We start from the raw sequence: 21770 nt of genomic DNA on the forward strand, positions 1-21770 counted from the left end.
CTCTTTGCGAATGGAAAAGGAAATCATTAAAGCACAAGGATGTAACACAGAAATGTAATTTCATTCACAGAGCTCCTAAAAAGAAAAAAGGCATTATATATAAATGAGCAGACATTACATGTTCCTACTGTTTGATCCTCACAGCTAATGTCACCCTCTGTGTGGTTTATTTTCTGAAGTTGATTTAACCATTTTACTTTCCTTGCCTTTAAGGTTTAAATTTTACAAACTTGATGAGTTGTTGAATTGTTTTTCATTTTCAGTAGCTGTATTTCATGTTGGGCTCTGCTCACTACATGATCTAATTGTCCATAAGCAGAAGAACTACGAAGACATTTATTTTCTTGGACATTTGTTTTTAACCTAATGGCTGTTCTAAACCTTTTGCACTCTCTTTGTGGCTCCAAAGCAGCCATTACCTCACTGGTTCTTAACAGATGACCTTGTCTTCTTCTTTATTGAAGGGATCGATGCCATTTGTCTTGAAATCTCTGTTTCTAAATGTCCCAAGCATCATCTATTCCCATTGATTCAGGGAACAACATGTTTGTCTAAGGGAGGGGTTCTTAACCTTGGCTCCCCAGGAAAACATCCCACAGAGAATCTAATTACATTGGCTGGAACAAGGTTTAGACATCGGTATTTTTTTACAACTTTGCTGGGTGATTCTATGTGCAGCCAGGGTTGAGACACTGGTCTGAAGAGAGCCTTTCCACTCTTTCCCTGGACCTTGGGAAAGGTCATAGGGGACCTTGGGAAGGACCTTGGGAAAGACCTTGGAAAATTTCACAGAGGACCTTGGGGAGGACCTTGGGAAAGCTCATGGGGGAACTTGTCCCATCTGATCTCCTAGCACTCCCATCCTCTCCGAGGAAAGAACACTTGCCCTTATCAGGCTTCTCTTTGAGCTACTGTTCCATCTCTTTTATTCCCTTTTTGCCAAAGCAAAAGAGAAAGACACGCTTGCTACCTCTCATCGACTCCTGGATTCTTGCTAAAGACTCCATGTAATTCTAGTGAACGTACTCCCTCCAGGCTGCCGAACACCCTCTTAATCATCACTGATGAAGCAGTTTTGTTTCAGTTCTTACTTAGCCTGTCTAAAGCACTTCATGCTGTATGTTTGTAACTCTTCCTTTGACTTCCTTGTGTTTGCACCTTCTTCTACCTCACTGGCTTTGTTTTCCATCTCTTCTGACTTACAGATTGCATTTTAAACAAGTGCTAATTCCTGGTACCAATAGCTGTAGCGATAAGCTCTTAGGAACAAAATCACCTAGGCCTGAACCACCCGTTTAGATTCTACCCTAAATTGGAAAAAAAGTGGCTCGGACTACAAGGAGCAAACAGTAATGGTGAGAAGTGGGCATTGCCAGTAAGACAGTCTCCTTGTCCCCTGGGATTGGCCCTTTACCTGGAAAAAGTCATCTTTACCCTAGCTTGGTTGCAAAGGAGAGAAACCCAAATTGTTAGTTCAAGTAAAGTAATGGATTTGTTGGTTTATGAAACGCATGAGGCTAGGTGTTCATGCACTTCGGACACAGGTGGAGCCAGGTACTCAGTGATGCCATGAAGACTTTTCTCTCCACCTCAATAGCTCTTTTTCGCTCCCTCACACCAACTGGTGAGATGGATGGCTGCCAGCTGGTCCAGGGTTTATTCTACCAGCTCACCTACCCCCAGGGAACTGAGCACTCCTTTCTCAGCAAAACCTACAAAAGTTCCAGGTCTGATTCTGATCATCGTGAGTTGGGCTACATGCTCACTGCTAAACTCATCACGATGGCTCCACGGGGGAGTCCCGGGCTGTGAGCCAAGGTCTTCCCACACTTGGATGACATGGGTTGAGAATAGGGAAGGATGATCTCCAAAGGAAAATCAGGGAGCTGTGACTGAAAATACAGACAGGACAGGCAAAAACAACAGACGTCCTCTCTGCTACCCAACTTGGGCTCCTTTGAAAGGTACTGATTCCTCTTCACTGTCCCCTTTCTCTCCTGGGCATGATCATCTTGAATGAGCCACAACCATTCTCCCTTCTCCCAATAAAGAAAGGTGTAGGAACTTGTTATGATGTCATATTTTGGGTAAAGCCTTTTGCTGTTATATATATTACAAATATTTTTCCCAATCTGTGTTTATTATACAGTTAGTCTTTAGGTTTATGATTTTTGCTTTCTGTGAACTATGTGAGAAGTCCTTTTCTTCTTGAAGATGATAAATACACCCATATGTTTTGAACATCCTTGATAGAATATCCTTGATAAAGATGCATAGAAAAACAAACATCCTTTGTTTTTCTATGCATCTTTAACACATCTGTACTTTATTGTCTGAATAGTTTGTGGAAAGGATAAATTTATTTTTTTGCAATGCCTAGAAACTTACTTCAACCTTCTTTACTGACTAATCTGTCCATCCCTCCACTGCTGTGAGATTCATCTTTGTTATTTCCTACATTCCCACATATCCACTAGTCACTTTCTGTACTCTTTATTCGAGTCCATTGATCAGTTTGTTTATTTATTCCTGGGGTGACATTTAATTACTGTATCTTTATACAATGTCTTAATATTGGTTAGGGAAAGTCCTTTTTTTTTCCTCTTTCAAAATTATGTCTTACCTATTCTTTCTTGTTTATTCCTCCATTTGAATTTCAGTCATCTTGTCAATCTCCTTGAAAAACTTTGTAGAATCTGGATTTGTAGCCTATTAAATCTATAGATTAATTTGTGGGAAATGGGATCTTTGCAGTATTGACCCATTCCAACCATAAAACTTCCTAGCTCCCATTTATTTGTGTCCTTTTTTGTTGTTGTTGTTATTCTTAATAAAGGTTTACAGTTTTCTCCACAAGGATGTTCCGTATGTGTAGTTAGGGTTATTTTTAGGTACTTTATAATTTTTTTTGCTGCTGAGATTGACTTTTTTTTTTTTCTATTTTCAAATTGACTCATGGCTTCATTTCAGTGTCTGTCTCTGCGTCCAGCTGGCTTAGCCATTCTGATTCTCTAGGTCCAAATCCTGAAAGCAAACCTAATCGTTTAGGGTACTGGGCACTTTTACTCTGCTGTGTTTTATTTATTTATTTATTTAGATGTTTAAGGTTTATTGGTTTATTTAAAGAGTATGTAATACAGAATGCATAGTAAGATCCCATTTGCAAAATAAGAACCAAATAATGCGAGTTAGTATGTTCATAAAAAATAACCTGACATGAATCTATATATACCAAACTATTAACATATTAATAGTGGTTACCTCTGAAGTTATGGGAAATTTTCCATTTCTTAAGTATTTATTCCAGGATTTAATATTCTTTCTTCCCCCCCAAAGTCTTCGGTAATTAAAAATTCAATTAAATGTCTTACCTTGAAAAAAAAACAGATTTATTGAAGTTTAATTGTCATCACATATACTGTACAGAGTTAAAGCTTACAGTTGGAAACTACATTTAAAATAATGAATCTTTCCATCACCCCCAAAAGTTTTTATTCTCCTTTGCAGTTCCTCCCTATTTTTCTCAGTCTGCCCACCCCTACCTTCATCCGTAGCCAGCCACTAATCTGTTTCTTATTTTTATTTTTTAAAAATCGAATTATAGTAAGTTTACAATGTTGTGTCTGTCAATTTCTGGTGCACAGCACAATGCTTCCGTCATACATGAACATACATACATTCGTTTTCATATTATTTTTCACCATAAGCTACTACAAGATATCGACTATAGTTCCCTGTGCTACACAGTAGGAACTTGTTATCTATTTTATATACAGTAGTCAGGATCTGCAAATCTCGAACTCCCAGTTTATCCCTTCCCATCCCTTTCCCCCAGGTAACCATAAGTTTGTTTTCTATGTCTGTGAGTCTGTTTTTGTTTTATAAATAAGTTCATTTGCCTTTTTAAAAAAAATCTGTTTTCTGTCACTACGTATTTGTATTTTCTAGGATTATATAAATGCAAACATTATGTCCTGTTTGGTGGCCTGGTTTATACTCAGCACAGTAATTTTGAGAGTCATCGACATAGTTTCGTGTGTCAGTGGTCTACATTGTGTGGATATACTGGACTTTGCTTATCCGTTCATCTCTTGATGAATATTTGGGTTGTTTCCAGGTTTGGTTCTTACAAATAAAGTTGCTATGAACATTCACATAAAAATCTTTATGTGGACATGTTTTTTTTTCCTTCTCATTTTTCTTGGGTAATATATCCAGGAGTGGCATGACTAGGTCACATGGTTTTGACCCCACACTTTAACCTCAAGATTGTTTTGAATACAGAAATTTAAATATTCATTCTTAATAGCACTGATAAGTTTTGGTCAAGGAAATGTTCTCTGAAACAAATCTTTTAAACTGCTTAGAATATTTTTAAAAATATCTTATCTATTATTGTGTTATTTAATTATTTTATTTTGGTGGGGAAGGAGGTAATTTGGTTTATTTTCAGAGGAGGTGCTGGAGATTGAACCCAGGACCTCATGCGTGCCAAGCATGCGCTCTGCCACTGAGCTACACCCTCCCCCTCATACTACTTAGAACACTGAGTATGTTTTCTTTGCACCATAGTCATTACCATGTATTTATTTTCTTTTTTTCTTGCTGAAATTATTTTTACTGGCATCAGTTCTTTTCCTTTTATATTTTACAATGATGGGTTTTTCTATCAATTACTTTTTTTTTTCTCACATAGACTTTTTCAGGCTACTTGTTTTATTTCTTAGTTAACCTGGGAAAGCAAGGGAAAAATAGTGAGCAAGAGAGGCCAGCAGAGATGCACACTAAAAGCAGAAAAGACAGGTCCCAAAGAAAGCGACAGAACAGCCAGGAGAAAGGTGGGAGCTGTTCTGATGTACTGACGGCTAAAATTTTGAATTCATGGTGAAGTCATGGCATTCCAGGGACCAACAGGTATCAGTCTTTAGGACTGAGCCTGCTCAATCTCATGGCCCAAGCAACGAGTTCATTGTGATCTGCTATGTTATAATGGGATGTTGCTTCAGGTAAATATATATGTGTGTGTATGAGAGAGAGAGAAGAATGAAGGGTAGTGGTGGTTTATTTAATTACAGTCTATGGTTGAGCCTAAATGTCCATTGACAGATGAATGGATAAAGATCTGTATACATACACACATATGTATTTATACACACATATATACATATATGTGTATATATATGTATATGTATATAAAATAATGAAATAATTGAAATAATGCCATTTGAAGTAACATGGGTGAACCTAGAGATGATCCTATTAAGCGAAGTAAGTCAGACAGAGAAAGACAAATATCATATGATGTTGCTTATATGTGGAACCTAAAAAAAAAAAGATATGAATTTCATTTACAAAACAGAAATAAACTCATGGACGTAGAAAATAAACTGTGGTTACCAGAAGGGGAAGTAGGGGAGAGACAGATTAGGAGTTTGGGATTAATGGATACCCATTACTATATATAAAATAGATTAAAAAAACAAGACACTGTATAGCACAGGGAACTGTATTCAATTTCTTGTAATAAGCTGTAATGGAAAAGTATCTGGAAAATTTATATGTATGCGTATGTATAACTGAATTGCTTTGCCGTACACATGAAACTAACATTGTAAATCGACTACGTGTCAATAAAAATGTTTTAAAAAATAAAGTCTATGGTTGAGCATGCTCAGAAGATTGTGCACATATTATGATAAAAACCTTTATGTATTTAAAGGTATATAGAAGGCTTGAAGAAATGATGCTAAAAGGCTGGCAGGGGTAATCTCTGCTTGGTGGGACTCTTGGTTTCTTTCTTCTTTTTCTTTTATTATCTAGATTTCCAAAAATGATCTGTATCATTTTTATAATTAATAAAAGCATGGGAGTTGGAGAGGGTGGTCCAAGATGGTGGCATAGGAAGACCCTAAACCCATTTCCTCCCGTGGCCACATCAAACCTACAATTAAATATGGAATAATTCCAATGGAAAAAGAACTGAAACTAGCCAACGGCTTCCTCCTCCTCCATAGCAAGCAATAAAAGAGCCGCATTGAAGTAAGTAGGAGAGACAGAGATGTGATCTCAGTAAAAATCCGACTCCCAGCGTGACAACACACAATCAATAGGGAGGGCGCTCACAGGCTGAAGTGTCTCCCTGAGGAGGAAGTTGCCTCAACCCTTGGGACCTGCACCCGAGATAAGACCCCCAAAACATTTGGCTTTGGAAATTGACAGTGTTTATGTCCAGTGTCCCTGGGGGGCCATGGGGATCTAAGACACTCCAGCTGAGGGGCTTACATGCAGATTCACTCCTCTTGGGAACCAGCACAGAGGCATCAGTTTGAGAAGTGGCTGGGTTATGAGTGAAGGAGATTCGGTTGCTAGCCTTAAAGCATTTGAGGGGAGGGGCAGGGATTAATTGGAATTTTTCTCAGGGATAGAAGTGCTGGACAGCACCACTTTTGCACTCTTCCTCTACCTTGTCAGTGCACACAGACACACGCAGACACAACCTTGCTAAAGCCATGGCATGCTCAGTCCCCAGCGCTTTCCTCCAGCTTCCCTAAACCTGCAGGTGTCTGCTGCCTCCAGCACTCTCCAGTAAAGCCTCAGGCTTGCCCACCCCCAGTGATCTTGCAGCATTGCTAAAACTGTAAGCGTGTCCAATTCTCAAAGCTTTTTGCTAGCATGGCTAAAGCCTCTGGCATGCACCCCCTCATGAGTCTCCCACAACCTTGCTAAATCCAGGGGGGCAAGCACAGTCCACACAGGCAATGGCTTCTGAGACTTTTGATTGCCTGGCTTTAGGGGCCAGAGGGTCTTGGGTCCTCTGGGACTGGAATTATTGGAAAGATGGTCAATTCATTTACCCCAAAGAAGAATATGCAATGGGGAAAGACAGTCTATTCAATAAATGGTGGTGGGAAAACTGGACAGCCACATGCAAAAGAATGAAACTGGATTCCTACCTTACACCATACATAAAAATTAACTCCAAATGGATTAAAGATCAGAAAATGAGATCAGAAGCCATAAAAATCCTAGGAGAAAAATAGACATTAAGCTCCTTGACATTGCAAAAGTTTTTTCAATCTGTCTCCAAAGGCAATGGCAATGAAAGCAAAAATCAACAAATGGAATCACATCAAACTAAAAAGCTTCTGCATATTAGCAAAGTGAAAATGCAACATTCTGAATGGGAGAAAATATTCGCAAGTCATTTATCCGATGAGGGGGTTAATATCCAAACTATATAAAGAACTCATACAACGCAATAACAAAAACAAACAATCTGACTGAAAATGAACACAGGATTTGAATAGATATTTTTCCAGAGAAAATATCTGAAGGGCCAACAGAGACATGAAAATATGATCAACATCACTAATCATCAGGAAAATGCAAATCAAAACCACAAGGAGATATCTCCTCGCACCTGTCAGAATGGCTATTATAAGATAGACAAGAAATAACTAGTGTTGCAGAGATTATGGATAAGGGGGAACCCTCATCCACTGTCGGTGGAAATACAAACTGGTGAAGCCCCTGTGGAAAACAGTATGGCAGTTCCTCAAAAAATTAAAAATTGAACAACCATATGATCCACCAATCCCACTTCTGGGCATTAATCCAAAGGAAATGGCAACACTGATTAGAAAAGATATTTGCACCCCTATGTTCACTGCAGCATTATTTACAATAGCCAAGATATGTAAATAACCTGAGTGCCCAATCGATATACACTGAGGATATAATGGAATACTACCCTGCCATAAAAAAGATGGAAATTTTGCCATTTGTGACAACATGGATGGACCTGGAGGGCATTATGCTAAGTGACATGTCAGATAAAAAGAAATACCATGTTGTATTATTTATATGTAGACTATTTAAAAAAAACCCCAAAACAAAAACAAAAGACTGGACTCATAGATACCAAGAATTAATTGATGATTGCCGGAGGTGAAGGGCTGGAGATGGGCAAAATGGGTGGAGGGAGTTAAAAGGTACAAACTTCCAGTTATAAAATAAATAAGCCAGGGGCTGTAGCACGCAGCATGGTGAATATACTTAATAATACTATACTGCATATTTGAAAGTTACTAAGAGATTCGATGTTAATACTCTTATCACAAGCCACAGGTTTTTGTAACTGTAGATGGTGATGGATGTTAACTGGACTTACTGTGATTATTTCACAACATGTACAAATAGCAAACCATTACGCCATGAACTTGAAACTCACATAATGTCGAGTACATATCGATAAATACAAGATCGAGTGGACTCATTCTGCCTTCATTTTCTTGCTTTATTCCATTGACAATCTAGTGGCTGATAATAAACTTGAGCTCTGAGGAGTCTCCAGGCTGAACACCTCCCATAGCTCGCCTAATTGTGTGTGAGCCCTGCTCCCACGTGCTGTTGAGCTGTAGGGTCACAGTGAGGTCCAGTGCGAGGAGTGCTGGACCGGAATGAAGAGGTTGGCCTCTGGGAATCCGGCCAAGACAGGCCTTGGGGCTAACGGTCTTTTTTGGCAATGACCACCAGGTGCTTCCTGGACTTTGGTCCCAGGTCTCAGGACAGCCCTGGGCGGTAGGTGTTAACGTTCTCAGTCTGCAGGTGAGTCACGGGCACAGCCAGGCTGACTTGCCTGCGGACACTTGTTCCCAATGCAAAGAAAGAACACTTGACCCACGGCTGCCTGACAGTTGGGCTGCTGCTTCCTCCCTGAGATGGAGGCCAGCTCTCCTCCACGTCTTACGAACACAGGCTGCCCCTGATTCAGGACCCTCCAACCCCCCCACCCCCAGGAAGCTGGTGTCCCCATCCCAGTAGTACAGCCCAATTCTGAACCAGTCAGGCTGCATCCACAACAGAGATGGACCTGCTATATCTGACTTCAGTCTCCTGGGACACCATCAGGGCAAGAGACGTGGCTCGGGGGCTGCTGAGGCTGTTAGGGAGGGATCCTGGGTGACATCTGCACCCCAGCACCCTGTGGCAAGGACATCTTTGTGTTGGCACAACTTCTGGGGCTGGGGAAAAGGAGAAGAAACCAGCCAGTTCCTCGCCTCGTCAGAAGCCTCTTCCCTCCAGGAAGGGGAAGCATTTGGCTCAAAGCTGAAGGGACTAAGGCACAGACAGGCCTCTGGTGGCCCCTGGCCCCACGTCTCAGAGGGACAAGTATGAGAGTGCAGGGTCCTCGCAGCTCCCCAACCTCCTTGGCCTCCTTAAGCCATATGGTTAGAGGGAGAGGGAGGGGATTCTGTTCCAGGGCCTCCTTACAGATTTATAAGGCAAAGGCCAGAGAGACTGGACACGGGGAATGAGGCAAGTGGTGAGGGGACCTTGAGGCCAGTCTCTGCTTCCACACCCCTTCCCTGTGCGTCACTGCCTTTCCCTAGGATGATGGTAGGACAGTGTTAGGTCCAAACCCAGCCCTGCCAGGAGCCAACACAGGGTCACATTAGCCTTACACCTGCTGGTCCCCATCTGAGGGCTCCCTGCAGTCAGGGGGTGGCAGGGGCAGAGCCCCATTCCTGGAGTAGGGCTGGGCTCCTCCCCACTGAGTGTGGAGCAGAGGTCCGGAGAGGGACATGCTTGATGACACAGCCGGGGTAGGCAGAGTCCTGGCTGGGCCTGGGGACACTCAGCCCTGCAATCAGCAGGTCCTGTCCACACCCCAGCTGGCCAGGCAGTCAGTCCAAGGGGCCTTGGCATGCCTGACAGTCCTTTATGTCCTCAGGGACGTCCACAGGCTGGATGGTCATGGTGTAGAGGTGGAATGTCCCCTGCAGGTGGACACTGGCCACCTCAGCACAGCCTGGGCGTCTGTATTCTGAGTGACAGTGATGTGGGATAGACATCGTGGGGCGGGGACTCCATCAGCACCCAAACACACAGCCTGTACAGGCTTCTGCCCTCTTCACTGACAGCAGTGGATCCCCATAGCTGTGAAGTCCATGCCCTTGGGGTTTTCTTTCGTCAGCACTGGGGTCACATCTCTCAAGATGGTCGAGGATGTCCCCAGGACCAGGACGGAGGAGAGGAAAGTGCAGATGGTGGTCTATTGGTCTATATATTTGTACTCTGGCTTGAAATATAAAGTATAGACTGTCACTGAACACCCTACCTCTGCAGAAAGTCTCCAATCACATGGATAGGTGCAGCTGGACCCCTGGGGGTTCTGCCGCTGGCTGGCGTCAAGGCTGTGTGCATGGCCGGACTGGTGATGCGTCAACTCCATTATGACATTTGTCACCACAGCACAGACAGATGTGATCAGCGTGGCCTTTCCTCCCCGTCCCGTCTCCCTCAGTTCATAGTCCCCAGAGATCAGCCACTCCACTGCCAGCACCGAAAGTATTCCAAGGGCAGAATTCTTGAGTGTTCTTGCAGTTTATAACAAGGACCTAACCTAGTCTTGTGGGCTGTGGAAGGTTTTAAGGGCTTCTGTACAATGTTCTTCTAAGCTCCCTTTCTCCTTTTTATAATAGTATCCTGATTTTTTTCCCTTTTCATCCACCCTTACTCCACTCCCCATCTAATTCAGTCTGGCCACGTGAGCTGATCAGGGTTTGAAAATGCATGTGAGGTTGCTTTGAACTCAATCTATAGCACTCATAAACAAGCAGTGGAAAGGACATTCACAAGATCAAAAACACAGGTGAGTCGATGGAGTTCTCAACAGACCTCCGCATGGGGCTATGCCCGCAGTTGGATGTCAACCCAGCTTGCGCAAGTGGAGAACCCACCAGTGTTAGTTAAGGTGGTCCCTAACTTCATATGGGAAGAAGGGGAAAAAAGAGAATTTCACGGTTACCAAAGGATAAAGGGGAGTGGGAAGGGATAACTTGGGAATTCATAAATTGCACCTCTTGGGGAGTGATGGAAACGTCAGCTATCTTGACTGTGGTAGTGGTTTCACTGGTGTCTACATCTATCAAAATTCATCAGATTGTACTTTTGAAATATGTATAGTTAACATATACATATGTATATGTATCACAATAAAGGTGTTTAAAAAAAAGAGAATTTCCCCAAAGTTCTACAAAAGGAGAACTACTAGTGGCAAATTAGCCCTACCAAATACACAAACAATAAACTCTTGGTAAGTAAAACATTCCCATGTTTCCTTTATAACCTTGGCACTATTTTGGCATAGATGATTTAATTTAATTTTGTGAATACTTTGGTAATACAGTCACATGGTTGTTTTTTGGGGGTGAGTAATTAGGTTGGTTTGTTTGTTTATGGAGGGACTGGGGATTGAACCCAGGACCTCATGCATGCTAAGCACAGGCTCTGCCACTGAGCTATACCTTCCCCCTCCATTCACACGATTTAAACACCAAAAAACCTGTATGTTTGAAAACTTGTATCTTCCTCCCACTCCTCGTCATATGCCCCAGTGTTCCTCACCCCCACCACACACACACACACACACACACACACACACACACAGAGTTCTTTTTTTTCTTTTAGAGAAGCATTATGCATGTCAGAGCAGAAAATGTATTTTTCCTCTCCTTTCTTTAAAAAATAATTAATACTACACTCTATACATCCTCCTGTTCCTGGTTTCTTTTCACTTACAACTAGATTTTTGAGATCGTTCTCCATCAATACATAAAAAGCCTACCGATTCCCATTTGTACTTAGAAAGTAATCATTTTATATATGTCCCTTAATTAATTTTACCAGTCCCTACACCTGGACACTTGAATGGATTTCAATCTTCTGTTACTATCAGAAATGCTGAGACGGAAAAACCATCAAGACTGGGTTTATGGGGGACTTTCATAGCCAGTTTATCCTCTCACCACCAGTGCTGAAGAACGTCTGCTCCCCCGTTGTCTCACTGATACATACGTGCCCACATCCATATTAGCAAACTTTTGGAACCATGATCTGTTCTGACTATGTATTCATGCGCCCCCAAAACGTGTGATTTTTTTTTTTTATCAACTTGAGATGTTCCTGCTTTTCTTTGTCGCCCAGGGTCCCCTGTTGTTTACATGATGTGTGATTTCCTGCATTTGGCCTGTGTTTCCCTTTCTCTGCTCGTATCTAGCTGTCTGCCTGCTCTAACATTCCCGTATTTGTCTCAATCAATTTGTCATTTCTCAGCTTAAAAGAGCTAGCCATAAATGATGAAGAAGAAGGAATTTCTGTGTTTGCTCCTCCAGATCATGTTCATAAAAACTTAATGTTTATTTGTATACCTTACTCAGTTGTTCAAGACATGAGAGTAAATTTGACTTCCTATAGGGGCAGGAAATAATGTGAATAAAAGAAATGCCCTGGGAGGGAAAACAGGGAGTTTTGGGGGCTGCAGAACCTGGGCTGGTCAGGTCCCTCCCATCTTCCCACTTTTTAAGATCAACCTAAATTCAATATTTTTAAAATAAAATTTTGAATTTTGAAGATTCTATGTGGACCAAATTAAAATGTCTGAAGGCAGATCGAACATGTAGCTTCCAACCTCTGATTTTAGCCATTTCCTCATCCTTGACAAAACTTACCAACCCTGTAATAATTTAAACACTTGAATAGCCCTTTCTGTGAATACCTCTAACACATTTTTCAAGGCTATATATATTATTTATACCTTTTTGCCATTGTCTTCAAAGTAACTTAAAATTCTAACGAGATGAAATTCCTTTTATAGAAACATCGCCTTCATTTTAATAGGTACGTTGCCTTTTCTTAAGCATTTAAGCATTTTCAAAAGGGTGTGACGTCTTCATAATGCTCTGAGTAGCAAACCTAGCAAAGATGTAGAAACTTTCAATACAAAAGGGCTTGTGAAATAGGAATATGCTTCAGCTATGGCTGCAAAGATACCAGATGCTCATTTTGCTCCCATTGACTAATATAAATAAAATGTATGAATCTGGTGTCTTTGTATATGTAGTTAAGTGGTAGTTAACCTTTTCTATGATAATCTCAGCTAAAATCTGTATGGACTCTTAAATAGTTGTCTTTAATCGAATGCCTTTTGAATTAAGGGTAAAAATCACACAATAGTGGGCTATGAAAGAAAGCCATTGACACTTTGTGCTACTCAACCATTTCCCAGCAGCAGAAAATGAGGTCTTGATAGGGAAAATACGTTTATCAAGTGTAAAGTCTAGTGCTAGGGCCAGGCTAGAATCAGCCTAGAACCCAGGTCTCTTGGCTCCTTTGATTCTTTTGTGTCTGAAAATACTTGCTGATATATCTATGTTTCTATAAAATACAAGCGTATGTCATTCATAATTTTTGGAAAGCTATTTGTTGAGATGCAAAAATTACTTTCTTGATTATAACGTTCTTTGATTATTCCATTTAAGTTTTTGGCTATACCCTCAAGGTGTTGGGGTCTTCTGGGTCTAAGAAGGGGAACTGTGGGAAGAAATCCCAGTTCTGGCAATTCTCCAGTCCTCTCTGCTATATACATCTGTGGATGAAAGACATTGCAAACCATGCTGTGGCCACCAAGTCGTAAGCCATTACTGCCACCCGGGACTGTGAGTGGGGGGGACTCAGGATTCAGACAAGCAGGCAGCCTGGCCTCTGTAGCCACCCCTAACAGTGCCCCCTGAGGGGACTCAGGATGTGAAAGAGTAGGATACTGGCCCTAGACAGCGAGGTGCGTGTCAAAGGAATGATGCCGATAAGCCCAAAGCTTTGCACCTTCCCATACATAGAAAAGCACTCAATTCCTTAACTTAAGATGTCTGGTTTTCTTTAATTAGCAGTAATCTTTTGATCTTCTGACTTTTGATCTTTTGACTTCTGGTCTTTGTTGTAAAGCTCCTATATATCCTGGCTCCTCCCCTACCTCTTCAGAGCAGTCCCTCAGAGCGACCGGGGGGGGGGGGCTGTCATCCAGGCTTGAGGGGTTCAGAGATATCCACCGAATAAAATATAACTCTCAACTTTTAGGCTGTGCTTTTTATTTATTTCAACAAATTACTCAACAGAAGGCAGATACTTCTATGGAACGATGTCAGGATTCCTAAATCAAAATCATTTTCATTTCTAGTCCTTCTTAGGCTCAGAGTGGATTTCTTGTAATTCTTTGAGTTTACACTGCACTGTCATCGTGCCCCTTGATGAACATGGACACAACTAAACTGGGTACCTTTCAGGGCACTGTGACATGAGAGAGCAACTGAAACTGGCTTGGAGACACTGTGTGATAATACTGGTCAAGGACCTTCTTTGTCCCAGAAAATTGCTCGTTTCATCAGGGAAAGTCAAATAGAGATGAAATGTGGAAGTTATAAAAATCTTTTTGTTAAAGTTAATGAATCTCTTAAGCACATTTGAGACAACAGTGAGCAAAGCCTTGACAGGAAGGGCACAGATAAACCATGACCAGAGGTAGAAAATTGGAAGTGCAGTGCTCCCTGCTGGACATTGGTAACTATTCTGTTCTTGTGTCCCAATCTCGCCATCTCTCAAGCTCACTCTCCCACCTGCAAAATGATGCATCAGGATTTCTGTAACCATCTCAAAATGAGTGCATGAGATTCAAGCTTCATACTGCATCTCATGCACTCATTTTGTCTGAGTGAACTGTCATTGCACCCCATGCATGGGCTTCAGAGAGAGGAGCAGTGTCATTATGAGAGGTTTCCTACTGGTATATAAAAAATAGATACACAAGTTTATACTGTATAGCACAGGGAAATATATTAATATCTTGAGTAGCTCATGGTGAAAAAGAATATGAAAATGAATATATGTATATTCATGTATGACTGAAGCATTGTGCTATAGACTAGAAATGGACACATTGTAAACTGACTATACCTCAATTAAAAAAAAAAAAAAAAGAGGTTTCCTGTTGCTTGAGCTATTTCCAGACAGGCTTGAGTGTTGTGGAGGATTGGCAGTTCCCCCACATGACAGTGTGAACAAAAAATACTGCCAACCAGATCAGTAAACAAAGAATGCTGGAACCATCAAGTCATCAGTGGCTGCTGCCACCCCCCAGGAAGACAAGCCTGCAGCCCAGCCTCTGCAGCCACTCACAATGGTGCCCCGAGAGGACTCAGAATAAGAAAGGACAGGACACTGGCCCTAGATAGCTAGATGCTTGTCAAAGGAATGAATTCAGTGAACCCAAATGTTTGCTTCCCCCCGTACATAGAAAAACACTAAATTCTTTAACTTGAGATGCCTGGTTTTCTTTAGTTAACAAGTAATTTTTTATTGTTCCAGCTACCTGGTCTGTGTTGTAAAGCTCCTATATATCACGTCTCCCCCTCTACCTCTTTGGAGCAGTCCCTCAGAGCGATGTGAGAGATGTCATTCCGGGCTTGAGTCCTCAGAATTATCCACCAAATAAAACATAACTTTCAAATTTTAGGTTGTGCATTTATTTCAGTCAACAATAACCCCCGGAGCTATCTAGCTCTGGATTCCTGGAACCTGCATATGTTATACAGTAAAAGAGACTTTGCAGATGTGATCAAGTTAAGGGTCTTGAGAAGGGGAGATTATACTGGAATATCTGGATAGACCCTAAATACGATCACAGTGTCCCTCTAAAAGGGAGACAGAGGCAGATGTGATTAGACAGAAGAAGGAGTCAAAGCCTCCACTCAAGCAAGATGGCTTTTGAAGGGACTGCGAGCTACAGAGCACCAATGTGGCTCTAAGAAGCTAGAAAAGGCCAGGAAATAGATTCTTCCATAGAGACTCTGGAGTAAAGGTGGTCCTGTGAAACTGAGAGCAGCCCTCCGAACCACATAAAGGTAAGGGTATAAATGTGTGTTTTTTAAAGCTACCAAGTTTGTAATAATTTGTTACAGCAATCAAAGGAAATGAATACACAGGGTATCCTAGTTTTCAAAATAAAAAATCTCCACCTCATCTTCCCCTTTCCTCTTTTCTCATTCTCATTCTAGGAACCAGAGAAGGAGTTTTCAAAGGAGAGAATGAACAGGAGAATATAATTATTAATGTAGAAAGATCCTTGCAAGCAGGGGATTTAGTCACCACTTTTATAATTCCATGTACCTCAGAAGTGACATCATGGTGGGAGTGTCAGACAGTGAAATGAGCATGTGCTGCAAATTTACTTGATTGAATATATTTAGATTTTCTATTGAAAAGCTATGACTGAATATACATGGAGAGGACACCGAGGAGAAGAATTTCATTTGAAAATGTCTTGAGAGCACAGGGAGACACAGTGACTCCTGACTTTGTCACTATTTGACATTTGAAGGAATATTAATGACTATTTACTGCTTGATCTTGGGAGATGTGCTTCACAAATAATACCCATTTCATAGGAATATTATGAGGATGATATGAGTGTGATGGTTAATTTTAAGTGTCAGCTTGGCTTGGCCATAGGGTACCCAAATATTTGGTCAAACATTATTCTGGATATTTCTGTGAGAATGCTTTAGATGGGATTAACATTTAAAACAGTGATCTTTGCATAAAAGAGATTGCCCTCTGTCAGTGTGGGTGGGCTCCATCCAACCAGCTAATGGCCTGAGAGGGAAAAAAGACTTGCTTCCCTTGAGCAAAAAAGAAATTTAGGTGCAGCCATTATGGAAAATAGTATGGGATTCCTCAAAACACTAAAAATAGACTTACTATATGATTCAGCAATCCCACTCCTGGGCATATATCCAGAGGGAATCTTAATTCAAAAAGATACAGACACCCCAATGTTCATAGCAACACTATTTACAATAGCCAAGACATGGAAGCAACCTAAATGCCCATTGACAGCTGATTGGATAAAGAAATAGTAGTATATTTATACCACGGAATACTACTCGGCCATAAAAAAGATTAATGTCCATTTGCAGCAACTTGGATGGACCTGGAGAATGTCACTCTAAGTGAAGTAACCCAGAAAGAGAAAGAAAAATACCATATGATATCATTCATATGTGGAATCTAAAAAAAAAAAAGAAAGAAAGAAAGAAAAGAAGAAAGAGGACGCTAATGAACTCATCTACAAAACAGAAACAGACTCGAAGACAGAGTAAACAATTTTACGGTTACTGGGGGAAAGGGGGTGAAAAGGGATAAATTTGGGAGTTTGAGATTTGTAAATGTTAACCACTATATATAAAAACAGATCAAAAACAAATTTCTTCTGTATAGCACAGTGATTCAATATCTTGTAATAACCTATAATGAAAAATAATATGAAAATGAATATATACACACACACACACACACACACACACGACTGGGACATGATGCTGTACACCAGAAATTGACACAGAGTAACTGACTATACGTCAATTAAAAAAAAAAAGAATTCTCCAGCAGACTGTGTCCAGACTTCATCTGCAACATCAGCTCTTTCTAGTTCTATAGCAGATGGCCTTCAGGCTCAAACTGGCACATCAGCTCTCCTGGGTCTCCAGATTGCCGGCCACTCCTGCAGAATTTGGAAGTGCCAGCCTCCATAATCGCATGATCCAATTCCTTATAATCAATCTCTCTTTCCTCTCCCCGCCACATCCTGTTGATTCTGTTTCTCTGGAGAACTCTGACTAATACAATGAGGTAATATTATCAGCCTTATTTTACAGATAGGGGAACTAAGGCTTAGAGAGGACACAGGGACATCTTGTAGTAGAGAGAGGATTCAAGTCTGGATGTGTCTGGCTTCAGAACCTGGGCACTTACCCACTTTTGTCTTTTGCCATATGAAAAAGGGAAATATAAGAGAAATGGTAACTCCAGAGTCACATGGCCAGTAAATCCAGACTTGCTGTTCTGTCTTCCATCCTGGCTCAAATTCCATTGCACAGTCTTTTATGTCTTGCTATCGTGTTCCTTTTTGTTATTTCTTTGCATTCAGCTAGAACCAGGGGTGCCAATTCAGTAAGGAATTTCCCAGCGTAGAGCAGCAGAGACAATCCAATCGGCCCCTGAGTGATAAGGACCATGTTTTGTGATTGACTGAATCCTCTAGGAAAAAGCCCCCATCTGTGTCCTGTTTCATCTGTATGAACAAACACAGTGGAAGTTGCTCTCAGACAGTTCAGGGGGGATGTGTGGCCTCTGTGAGGTTATCAACCAAATGATATATTTGGTTTACAAATCAAGGTATCTGTAGAAATCAATTTGTCAGACTAATAAATTCAACCCTAAGTCAAAAGGCCTTCAAGAGAATTGGAGTTTTGAATTCTTATTTTTAAATGTTTCATCTCCAGCCCTGGAAGGAAAAGCCCTTTTCGCCCCCTCAAGGGTAAGATTGTCTCATTCCTGTGATTCATACTCATCTTTTAAAATACAAGGCTTTTTCACAGTTCTTTCCTTTTTGAAAGTGGGTGTCTTTTTATCTCAGATTTAAACAATAACTGCATATCCCCAGTGCTTGGCTATTTCTGGAAATCTATTTAATTTCACAAGTTGCCAAAGCATACAGACTTGCACAATTTCCATATTAATAATATTATCTCTACCTGAAATTTAAATTTAGATAAATATAGGCCAATGCCTGGAACATTCTGAGTTTTGAACACTACTCCTTTGTGGAAGGAATACCCATTGGACCAAAATGCTTTTTTTTTTTCAGACCTATTTGGGGAATATAAAGTAGAGAATAGAAAGCTTGAAAATTGCCCCCTTCCCCACTGCTTTGGGTTTGTTAGAGAAATTAAAGAGCAGAATCAATAAATGGCTAAACTGAGAAAATAGTAAGAAATTCATTTTGGGTAAAGATCTGCGAGGTCTGCAAGGTCTCAAAGAAGGAGCTGAGGGCCACCAAATTACTTTGGGATCTGTGGCTTTTTTTCCTGCCTCAATTGCCTCACCTCATTTTTTTTTTTTAACTTTTTAAAAAATTGAGTTATAGTCATTTTACAATGCTGTGTCACATTCCAGTGTGGAGCACAATTTTTCAGCTATACATGAACATACATAGATTCATTGTCAACATTTTTTTCCGCTGTGAGCTACCACAAGATCTTGTATATATTTCCCTGTGCTCTACAGTATAATCTTGTTTATCTATTCTACATTTTGAAATCCCAGTCTGTCCCTTCCCAACCTCTTCCACCTGGCAACCACAAGTTTGTATTCTATGTCTATGAGTCTGTTTCTTTTTGTATTTATGTTCTTTTTTTTTTTTTTTTTTTTTAGATTCCACATATGAGCAATCTCCTGTGGTACTTTTCTTTCTCTTTCTGGCTTACTTCACTTAGAATGACCTTCTCCAGGAACATCCATGTTGCTGCAAATGGCGTTATGTTGTCATTTTTATGACTGAATAGTATTCCATTGTATAAATATACCACATCTTCTTTATCCAGTCATCTGTTGAGGAAAACTGGACAGCAGCATGTAAATCAATGAAGCTAGAACATTCCCTTACACCATACACAAAAATAAACTCAAAACAGATCAAAGACTTAAACATAAAAGAAGATACAATAAATCTCCTAGAAGAAAATATAGGCAAAACATTACCTCACATACATCTCAAAAATGTTCTCCTAGGGCAGTCTACCCAAGCAATAGAAATAAAAGCAAGAATAAACAAATGGGACCTAATGAAACTTACAAGCTTCTGCACAGCACAGGAAACCATCACCTAAAATTCTTAACAGGATCAACTATTTTTATCCACCGTGTCTTAACCCAGATCACAAGCGTTTAGCCATTGACTTCTTTATTCCTTTAAAGAAAAAGGATGCATTACTTGTCTAGAAGCTCATTTCTTTTCTGTTAGAGAGCAATTTACTTCTCAGAGAAGACATATTAGTGTTTTGAAAAAGCATTTGCTTCTCACCTTGATGGGATCTCATGGACAGCAGATAGATAAGATCATTTGCAGTCATTTCAAATTCCTACTCTACAATTTATTAATAGGTACAGATTCTGTTCACCAAATTCCAAATCTGCACTCAATTTCAAACTGTGTATGATGGTTTTTCCTACACCATCAAGCAAGTTTCTGACACCAGCTGGATGCATTACAATTCAATGCAATTCTGACTATCTACCTGGAAATAGCATCAGATTCCATAGGTGAAGGGCTCAGTTCCACAAGGCCTCCCTCCATTCCAGATGCCAACTGCAAGCCCAGGTTGGTCACATGTGCTTCTGACCAACTAACTATAAATCAGAGGATCTCATGACTCTCTTTTTGGGTTTGACTAATTTGCTGGAGTGGCTCGCCTAACTCAGGAAATCCATTTACTCCATAAATTTGCTATTTGTTGCATGGATCAGCAGTCAGATGAAGCGATACATGGGGTGAGGAAACAAAGGAGCTTCTGTCCTCATGGAGCTTAGGGTCTGGCATGGTGGCATGTAGAAGCATTCTGATTCACCAACCTGGAAGCTGGAAGCAACCAATTTGGAAGCTCTCCAAATTCAGTCATTTTGCATTTTTATGAAGGCTTCATTACAAAGGCACTATTGATTAAATCACTGGCCATTGGCAATTGACTCAACCTCCAGCCCCTCTCTTCTTCCTGAAGGTAAGGGTGAAAGGAAGCAGGACCTGTGACCCCCATCCCCCACCCCTTATTTATAGAAAAGCTTAAGTCTCCCAGGCCTCCCTGAGTCCTAGAAGGACAGGCTCAAGCAGCTGATCAGGACAAGCCTGAAGGCCCTGGGGGACGGCAACTCTGACCATTTATCCCAACGATTAGCTGAGATTTATGCCTTCATTTCCCTTTAAAACTTGGCTGAACAGAATCTTTGGTGGTGATTTTTTTTGAGGGGGGTGCTGGGTCCACTAAATTAAAGGCATTCTGATTAAAAACAACTTTCCTTTTTGCTACCAAGGCTATTGCCCCCAGGATCCTACCCCTTCCCCTCCCTCATGTACAAACCAATTACTCTTATCTAAATCTCAGGAGGCAGCTGCTGAGAAGAAGCAAGAACTGGTTAGAATCAATGGAGTCCAAGATGGTGGAGGGTCTGCCCTCCAATGGTCCCCGAGGCTCACTGTAGTGTATTAGCATGCTAAATGACACACCTGCCAGCACCATGACATTGATAATTGCCTTGACAACAACTGGAAAAGCCCACACAAAGACTGAAAACCTCAAACAAGGACTGATTGTCTCCATCACACCCAGAAGGAGGACATGATGGTGGAAGCCTCCTGTAAGAGCCCACATGGCCCCATCTGGGCCGAAGCTGTCCCTACCTGCCATCTCGGCTGATGACCCTCCACCTGAGCACTTCCTTCCATTTCCCCTTCTGAGCAGTAAAGCAGCTGTTTACTTTGTCCCTCTGTCTCTGTGCTCAAATTCTTTCACAGCTGGTAGCAAGAAATCCACACTTTGGCTGGCTTCCTAATTTAGGGGTCCCTCCATCCACTACCAAGGGGAGTGGGACTGAATGTTCCAACCCTCTAATCACATATTTGGTTGTCCTGGCAACCAGCCCCCATCCTTAGTGTCTTCCAACAGTCAACTTATGAACATAAACTCAGATGTGACTGAAAGGGGTTTGTTATGAATATTAAGACACTTTTATTACTCTGATCACTTAAGGAATTCCAGGAGTTTTAGGACCTCTGTGTCAGAAACAGGGATGAAGACCCAATCTACATTTCTCATTATTATTCACAATATCACACCAGCTTCTTCCTTGTTTATTTCTATGATTTCCTTCTGTTTGAGTCCTTTAATTAAGAACATGGTCCACTGAAAGAAAACCCACCAGCTCTGACAGCACTAGAATTAATCTTTATCCAGAAAGGTCCAGTGGACACGTACTGTGAAAGTGACACTGAGCCAGGAAGGAAAGGGGCAGGGTACAGCCGCTTAAGAAATGACATAGCGATT

The 21770-nt window shown here is 41.1% G+C and overlaps 1 non-coding gene across 1 annotated transcript; it reads right to left on the minus strand.

The window, feature by feature from the left end:
* Nucleotides 1-4453: 4453 nt before the first annotated feature.
* TRNAA-GGC lies at nucleotides 4454-4525 on the minus strand. The gene has a single exon. It is a non-coding gene; the product is annotated as a tRNA-Ala (tRNA).
* Nucleotides 4526-21770: the final 17245 nt, after the last annotated feature.

The sequence above is a fragment of the Camelus ferus genome, chromosome 26 (genome assembly GCF_009834535.1).
Source record: "Camelus ferus isolate YT-003-E chromosome 26, BCGSAC_Cfer_1.0, whole genome shotgun sequence".
In the NCBI taxonomy this organism is placed as follows: Eukaryota; Metazoa; Chordata; class Mammalia; order Artiodactyla; family Camelidae; genus Camelus; species Camelus ferus.